A 9,632-nucleotide genomic window follows, 5' to 3' on the forward strand; every position below is an offset into this window, starting at 1 on the left:
GGCCTCCGGTGGTATGGTCTCTGTTACTAGGTACACCGGGCTATAAATTCTGACACACTGTACTGTGACAATTTTTATGTTAGGGGAAAATTAATTTAATTTTTGGTTCGATGTCTAGGGGATTAATTTATATTTAGATTTAAATTGTCACATTAATAATAAAATAAATTAAAGCACTTTGATTATATATATATAAATGAATTTAATGGCAATGAAAAGCATACTGGTCAAACAATTTAAGACTTAACTCTCTCTCTTAAAGTTAACTAAAAAGGGGGCCGTCTACCTTGAAAACCACGTGTCACTCCTTTTTACACACAATCCTAAGGATTTGTGTGTATTAGTCTCACGTACAGTGTAGCCGTTGCCGATGCCGCCGATGCCGCCGATGCCGCCGTGTCACGCATACCTCTTCAACGGTTAGGGCTAGAAGAGTCAATGATATCTCGTTCGAATGTACAAACATCGCCATTGATAGCCTTTCTTAAAGTTGTCAAATCGGAGCCCAAGAAGTTGGTCATTTGCCCAATTTACTATTTTCGGTGATTTCCTTGATGTGGTAGATATTTTCTTTAAAATTAAGTCCGATAACGTTAAAAAATATATTATTGGATAGGTTAGGATTCACTTGGAATACAACTTCGGTTATATCAGTAAATATTAAATTTAAGTATAGTTTTCGGGGTTATTTACCGGACCCCAATGTTCGTGGTTTTATATTTCCGCCTGAAAGTCGACATAACGTTCCTTAATTTAAGTCCGATTTTCATGAAAGTTATATTTTTGAATAGCTGTGGTTTACACTTAACCTAGAACTGCAAATACGTTCCTTAAATTTAATTCTAAGTAAGGTTTTTTGGGCAGCGTATACGGACCCCCGCAATTTCCAACATTGTAAATCCGCGTGTTTATAGAGGTCTACGCGCCCGTTTACCTCTGGCGTTTTTCAAAGCCGTTCAGAGTGGGCCGCACTTTCAACGTATGAGCAGAAGTAACAATTATGTATGACACTGATCGGCCTAGTCTTCGGCGTATGACTAGAAGTAACAAATAAGTGTGATCAAAAGTAACTAATAAATGTGATCAGAAGTAACTAATAAGATACTAGAAAAAATAAGTGTGATCAGAAGTAACTAATAAGTTACTAGAAGAAATAAGTGTGACACTCAACGGCTGACTAGTAGTAACAAATAAGTGTGATCAGAAGTAAAACATAAAAGTGACACTGATCGAAGAAATTTTCGATGTTTTCAAAGTATGACTAGAAGTAACAAATAAGTGTAAATATGTTTATATGTGTGACCGGGGATATATTTTGGTTGCGATACCAGCGTTGCAGGTTGCTGTGAATAGCTCAAACAAACTTAACACATTAGAAGGATTGTGTGTATTCCGACCGTCGTACGTCTTGTTATCAACTGACCCTGGTCAAAGGGTCTACGGGGTTTCATCGGTTCTCGCACGATGGAATAGAAAGTTTATTTTCAAACATTGAGAGCCAGGAAGTTCCGCGGTTGCACCAGAGAGCGTACTAGGGTAAAACCCAGGAGAAGAGAGAGCCAACGCAACAGGGGGCATTTATAAAGTTAAGACTAGAGAGAGTTATATTTGTGGGGTCTATTCAAAACGTTACAGTACATAGACACGTATTTCTGATAAGAGCAACCTCGTTAGTACGAATGGTGATTAGCAGTAGCCAGAAAGACCTTCACGCTGTGCCTTTTTCATCATCAATGCCCTTAAAAAACCAAGATTACATTTAAAAAGGGATGAGACATATCCGTTTTCACTGAGCTCCTTCCATTTCGAGCGATTATTTCAAAGTCTGGTAGAATGAAAAATGTATAAATTTGATATTAATTTATTCTTCTATTAAGAAGGCGAGGTTTTTTGGGGCGACTGTCGACCGCCTTATGGAAGTAACGTATAACTCCCAAAATGAATTAAAAAATCCAGCACAGGGTTTAGACTCTTTCTAAAGCTCTTCAAGATTCTCATAACTCAAAAGTAATATTTTATACTAAGGCAAACTGTAAAGCCACCGTACTATTGAGATTTATAGATTTTAAGATTAAAGTCACGTGACGAAGAAATAGGAAAGTTTACGTTGTTCGTTATTTTGATATTAAGTACTTCTCGACATTTCGAAGTTAATTTTCCTGCTATGAATTTCATACTGATCAATATTTATTAAAGAACTTGACCCTTTTTTTGACTAAAATATAACACCGTTACGTTGAAAATTCTATAAAAGTTACTTAGTCGCTACCCCCGAGAAATTCAGGGTAATTTATCAAGATGAATTTGAATTTTCATCCCAACCCCCAAATTTTTTGGCTCTATATTTTCCCTTATACTTTCTACACTTTTTAAGGCCTATAGACGCTATCCTTTAAATTTTTTTAAAAGACAGAATGCGGCAACTTATCAAATGTTATTAGCTCTCAGCGTCCGGCGTTCAGTTTGCGGGAATTGCCTTAAATCTAGGCTAAATTTTGCATACTAAAGTAGGATTTCTATACTTTATAATTTAGTGTGGGGACGCGATGGCCCGTCCAAAGGCTCGGCCATTTTAATTAAAGCGTTGTTGCTTTCGCGGACAAGCAAAAGATTAATTCCTTTAATTTTTGAACTTAATTACTATACTGTGTCCCGGGCTGCTGTTGAAGCCTCGAATTAAGCCTAGGCTTTATTATTTGGCAGTCGCTTTTAATACCTGCTAAAATATTGCCTCGACGATATCGTCGTTGGCAGTTTCCAGTTTTACGATAGCCCCAGTCCCGGGTTTTTGAAATGTAGTCTAGACAAAAATTCGGAAATATTTTTAACCGCATATTTTTGAAAGAGCCCAGCGGGTGCTCGACTAATTACCAAGATTGTAATCTTATTTTAAATGACCCTTTTTTATTGGTTGGTTCTTTTTCCATTTTTTAAAAAATGAGGCTGTTTGTTTAAATAAATGATCGTGAAAGTCTTCATTTTATTTCCGAGATTTTTCCGAACGTTTTTAAATTTTTAACGGCTTTAAATGATGGTTTTATTTTATCGTTGCTTTTATTATCGATTTATTTTGAAAGAGGAACACCCCCACCTTCTTTTTCTCAGTTAAAACTGCGGAAACTGTTAATTGTCGCGAAACTTTCAATTGGAAATATTTTTTTATTGTTTCATTTGGGATTTAATTAAAACAGGCTTAGCTTTCGAAAGATTCTAGTTTAATGGGAGCGACTTTATTGGACATAAAAAGTTTTGGATTTCGTTCTCCAATTAAATGACGAATTTTAAAGTGTTTGAAGGACCGAATTATTTGAGAAACTTCAAACAATTAAGACAAACGCTTGACATGTCTTCTTTAAATTTTGACTATTATAACAATGAATACACTTTAATGACTAATTATAAAGTATAATTTGAAGGACGATAAAATTTTAAAGATCCACGGCAACGTTTGAAACTTTATAGTGTTTCATCAAATTACGAAACGGGCCATTATTTTTTCATCCAAAAATTCATATACTCAAAACTTAAGCAAGAAAATGTACAGCTCTAAATTTTTATTACTATATATATTTTTTTAAAGGTGTTCTTTATAATATCTCATCCGTCAATGAATACATTGATAATAAAAGTGAAGTCGATATCTTTAGAAAAATATCTGTGTACATGGCTAGATTATTAAGCCCTACTTGGCCACATACTTTACGAAGGAATTTTAGCTAAAATAGGGTACACGACTGGTCGATTTTCTGTTTGGACGAATCTATCGAAATCAATTTTACGGTTATATCATCTTAATGCTACTCGCATCTGCAATCTCAAAATAACTTCTGTAAAAAGACTGAATTCGGACCCAAATAAAGGCCGTGAGATTATAAATTTTTCCCTGATTGCTATTTTTCCTCAATTTTATTTCTGTGGGGGCTCTGCCCTCGTTTGTTTTTCCTTGTGGGGGCTCGAGCCCCGGAGTCCCCCACCGGGATCGCCGTCACTCGCAACCACTAAGACTGGAAAATATTAATTCAGATTAACGGAGATTATGCCTTGTAGAGAGCCGCAATTGATTCTAAAACGTTTCCATTCCCAACCCATTCAATACCAAATTTCAGTCTTCCATCTATTCTCATTCCATTTGACGTAAATTTTCTCATTCCTGTTCCATTCCCTATTTTCCCGAAATTTAAATTCCCGAATCAAAGCATTTCAAACATTTATTATTAAGCTAATTAATATTGTAGTATTAAATGAAAAGCATTAAGGTTACCTTTACACATGGGTTAACTAACCAGACTAGTCCAAGTTAGGAAATTAACTTAATAAGAAAACATTCAATGACTAAATTTTACTTTAACTTTCAATTAAATCTACTGGTTCATGCAATCATGCAAAAAGAGAATATGGTCCACTTTAAATGACAGTGGCGCACCAAAGGGGGGAGGGATCCCGCCCCCAGGAAGAAGAAAATAAGCATGACCGAAGCCTTCATAAAAGGTTTTTTGCTTATCATTTCAAACTAAAGCAGTCGAAAAATATAGTGGTTAAGCCAGCTCTAAAAAAGGCCAGGGGAAATTTGTATAACGTGTATACTTACCTTTTTGTATACTTCCATATGTTTTGGGACTCATCGCCCCTCCCCTCCCCAAGAAAAAATCCAGCGTGCGCCACTGTTAAATGGTTTCAACTGTGCTCTTCGTTCCGCTAATATTCGTCCCTGTTTGCTGAAACAACGCTGGCTAAATCTAAATTATAAACTAATATTTAGCATTAATTGTTTTACAATATGCTTTGTAAGAGATTGGGAAGTTTCTGAACCCATTTTCTGCCAGAGTCCCCAAGGACCATCAGCGGTGATTGAAAGATTGTACAATCTAAACGCGACAGAGTAAAGCACGCTCCGGAAATATTAAAAGGAAACCAAAAATAAAACGAAAAGTTTCCTCTTACCTGCTAGTGTCACCTCCGGCCCCGCCTAAAATAAGAGAGGAGACGCGAACACCTACGTCAGAGAATAGAGACATTTTATCGCCTGTATACCTGCCGAGCCGAATCCTCTAGTCCTATACGCTTTATAGTAAAACTAAGGAAAAGTACCATAGACGTGCCCGTTTCGCTGCGAGACTGCTTAGCGCCTTGATTGGAATCGTACAGATAAAGGAAAATCCATTCCCGTCCATTCCCGAACTGAAAAATTGCATTCCCACCATTTTCATCTCGAAAGTTTCCTTTTCCAACCATTACCATTCCATTTGACAGAAAGTTTTCCATACCCGTCCATTCCCATCCCGAAAGTTTCCTTTTCCATCCATTACCATTCCATTTGACAGACAGCTTTCCATTCCCATCCCGACAGTTTACTATTCTATCCATTACCATTCCATTTGACAGACAGCTTTCCATTCCCATCCCGAAAGTTTCCTTTTCCATCCATTGCCATTCCATTTGACAGAAAGCTTTCCATTACCATCACGGAAGTTTCCTTTTCCATCCATTGCCATTCCATTGGACAGAAAGCTTTCCATTCCTATCCCGACAGTTTCCTTTTCCATCCATTACCATTCTATACGACAGAAAGCTTTCCATTACCATCACGGAAGTTTCCTTTTCCATCCATTGCCATTCCATTTGACAGAAAGCTTTCCATTACCATCACGGAAGTTTCCTTTTCCATCCATTGCCATTCCATTTGACAGAAAGCTTTCCATTACCATCACGGAAGTTTCCTTTTCCATCCATTGCCATTCCATTTGACAGAAAGCTTTCCATTACCATCACGGAAGTTTCCTTTTCCATCCATTGCCATTCCATTTGACAGAAAGCTTTCCATTACCATCACGGAAGTTTCCTTTTCCATCCATTGCCATTCCATTTGACAGAAAGCTTTCCATTACCATCACGGAAGTTTCCTTTTCCATCCATTGCCATTCCATTTGACAGAAAGCTTTCTATTACCATCACGGAAGTTTCCTTTTCCATCCATTGCCATTCCATTTGACAGAAAGCTTTCCATTACCATCACGGAAGTTTCCTTTTCCATCCATTACCATTCCATTTGACAGAAAGCTTTCCATTACCATCACGGAAGTTTCCTTTTCCATCCATTGCCATTCCATTTGACAGAAAGCTTTCCATTCCTATCCCGACAGTTTCCTTTTCCATCCATTACCATTCCATTTGACAGAAAGCTTTCCATTACCATCACGGAAGTTTCCTTTTCCATCCATTGCCATTCCATTTGACAGAAAGCTTTCCATTACCATCACGGAAGTTTCCTTTTCCATCCATTGCCATTCCATTTGACAGAAAGCTTTCCATTACCATCACGGAAGTTTCATTTTCCATCCATTGCCATTCCATTTGACAGAAAGCTTTCCATTCCTATCCCGACAGTTTCCTTTTCCATCCATTACCATTCTATATGACAGAAAGCTTTCCATTACCATCACGGAAGTTTCCTTTTCCATCCATTGCCACCCAGGTAGCAAAGCAACGTTGCAATTTGGTTAAATTTTGGTTATCTGGTTGAAATATCGTTATGAGTTATTTTTTCAACGTTTTACTAACGTTGAATTGTAGTTTATAAATTTAACTGTTTCGAACCAAATTTTCCAATAAACGTCTTAACGTTAAAATAACGTGGTTTTTAATAAATTTCGTCCAAGTTTATTTTTAGACGAAAATATAACGTTTCTTTTTGGTTGTGTTAAAAATTATTTTTTTCATTAAGGATAAATAACCAAATAAACGTTCTTATAGAGTCTAATTCAACGATAAAGTTTCATATTTTAACTTAATACTTTAGTATATCGTTGTTAAAAATACTACAGCAAAACTTCTAAAAATTATTTTTGGTCTTACAATTTTTCATTTACCATATTTTCACCCGAATTAAGTTGTCTATTCGTAATTTATCCATCTATAGAAAAAAAATTCATTTCATCCCCTATCGCAAGCATAGCTCAAGTGATGTGTTATAATAATTTATTTTATTGTCGGGTATAGAAAGTGATTGAACACTTTTTGTACCCCGAAACGGGATTCTAGATGTTACAATTGTAATGCGCGTAGGAGTGTGGTGGCAAGCCCTTCATGACACGCGCACGCGGACCAACAACTCCCTATACATGCGACCAATCGAAGTTGGCTGTGGCTCTGCTCAGGTAGAGATTATCTAAAGTGAAAGTAAAAGCAGTACCTACGCATTTGTACTATAGGCAGTGGTAAAAGTATCTCGCCATTAGGCATTAGCACGGTCGGTTTTAAACAATAGATAATGCCTGTAATTTGAATGAATATGGTAACTTTTGGTAAGTATTAAATATATTATCAAGTTAATGATAAGCTTATAAAACATGAATAGATATTTACTAAATGTCATTTGACATGATCGCTTGGTATTTAATAATGGATTATCTCGTGACCCAGCAGTTAAGCCTTTGTATCACTTTCCAGAGTCTCATATGCATTAACAAACTTTTTTTTTAAACTATGATTTTATGAATTTATTCAAGATATAAATCGGTTCACATTGTGTGCAATAAATTAACTTAGGTTCAATTGGTTTACAATAAGTTTAAAATTTAGAAATGATGCTTTTTATTTGAACGTTGAGTATTGAAATTGAGAAAAACTACATTTTTCTAAATTTTAAAAAGGAATTATTATTACCAGGGCTATATTTACTGCTAATCTTGAAAAATATAGGCCATCACAAATTCATATTATTAATTAAAAAGTTTAGCAATAGACAGTTGTGACAAAAAATTCAAATATTTAGCTCTGATTTCATGATTCTTGGTATGCGATACCGCGGGTGAGCAAAATACCAATGTATTTAATGTGAACATTTTAAATTCTGGGAGAAAATATAATTCCATTCCCAAATTGATAACCCTACATTAGTTCACAATGTTTGCATTAAGTGATTTTAGGAAAAGAAATAGAAATAATGCTTTTTAAATTTTAATTCAATGTTGAGAGTTGAAATTTTGAAACATTCTACATTTTTCTTAACCCTAAAATATGGGATTATTTTCATTAGGGCTATATTTACTGCTAATCTTAAATACTATAGGCCATCACAAATTCATAATAAAAAAGTTTTGTAATAGTCAGTTCTGATTAATAAAAATAAAAATCAATCTTCATCCGCAGTTTCTGTTTATATTGCTTAGTTAGTACTAAATAAGTTTGAGGAATTTATAAATGTCATTATTGTTATATTTTGAAGTTTTTTTTTCTGTTGTCATTGAGTTTAGGTGATTTGTGTACCTTAAATAATGAAATAGATTTTGTAATACCATGTTTATGTTTTTCAAAATTTGGATTTAAGATTATCTCATTTGATGGAAATTAATTTCCAAGTTTTTTTTATTAATTTGAATAAAATTTAAATATTTAGGAAGTAACGACAAGTAAGATTAAACTTTTTTAAGATGTTTGACCAAATTGATGGAGATTTTAGATTAAGTATTGCAATAAATAGCGTGTATATTTTCCGCAAAAAGCGATTTGTGATATTTTAGAAACAAGTGAGATATTAATATTCGCTGTATATATCGAAATTAATATTTAAAATTCGTCAATTAAATGTCGTTTAGTTTCAAATATTCTCGATTATTGGAAATACGATTTAATTATTTCGAAATAACGTATATTCAAGTTTTAAGTAGATCCAATTTTTTATTATCCAAAAAAGTGATTTGTGTTGATTTAATTAACTGATATGCTTTAGTAGTTCATATTGCATTGTAACCCAAAAGTTTTATAAAAAGTACTGTTCTTTCTTTGCTTAACTTAAATTTTTTCCAGTGTCAGTTTATATTTTTATGGCTATCAATAAATGTTTATGTGAGAGATACGTTAAATAAAAATTGAGCTATTTCGGAGATCACGCCTGCTTTAATTACTTTAATTAATATGTAAAAGGCATACATTCTAGTATAAGAACGACGTTATTTTGACTCCTAAAATACGTTGATTTATAGTTGGTTTCAATTAGAGCACTAACTTTAGAAGAACGTTTTACGGTAGTTTATTGAACGTTTAATAAACGGTTTTTTGTATAACGTTTTATTTACGTTGCACAAGTAACGTTACTATAAGAAAAATACTAACGTTAACTAAACGTATTTCTAACGGTTTTTTTATAGTATAAATCACCGGACATGATCTACGTTATTATAACGTTTTATTTCCTACTATTTATCAACGGTTTTAAAACGGTTTTTTAACCAAATTTTGCTACCTGGGCATTCCATTTGACAGAAAGCTTTCCATTACCATCTCGAAAGTTTCCTTTTCCATCCATTGCCATTCCATTTGACAGAAAACTTTCCATTACCATCACGGAAGTTTCCTTTTCCATCCATTGCCATTCCATTTGACAGAAAGCTTTCCATTACCATCACGGAAGTTTCCTTTTCCATCCATTACCATTCCATTTTACAGAAAGCTTTCCATTACCATCACGGAAGTTTCCTTTTCCATCCATTGCCATTCCATTTGACAGAAAGCTTTCCATTACCATCACGGAAGTTTCCTTTTCCATCCATTACCATTCCATTTGACTGAAAGCTTTCCATTACCATCACGGAAGTTTCCTTTTCCATCCATTGCCATTCCATTTGACAGAAAGC

The sequence above is a fragment of the Leiobunum rupestre genome, chromosome 6 (genome assembly GCF_980474605.1).
Source record: "Leiobunum rupestre chromosome 6, qqLeiRupe1.1.hap1, whole genome shotgun sequence".
NCBI classification, from domain to species: Eukaryota; Metazoa; Arthropoda; class Arachnida; order Opiliones; family Sclerosomatidae; genus Leiobunum; species Leiobunum rupestre.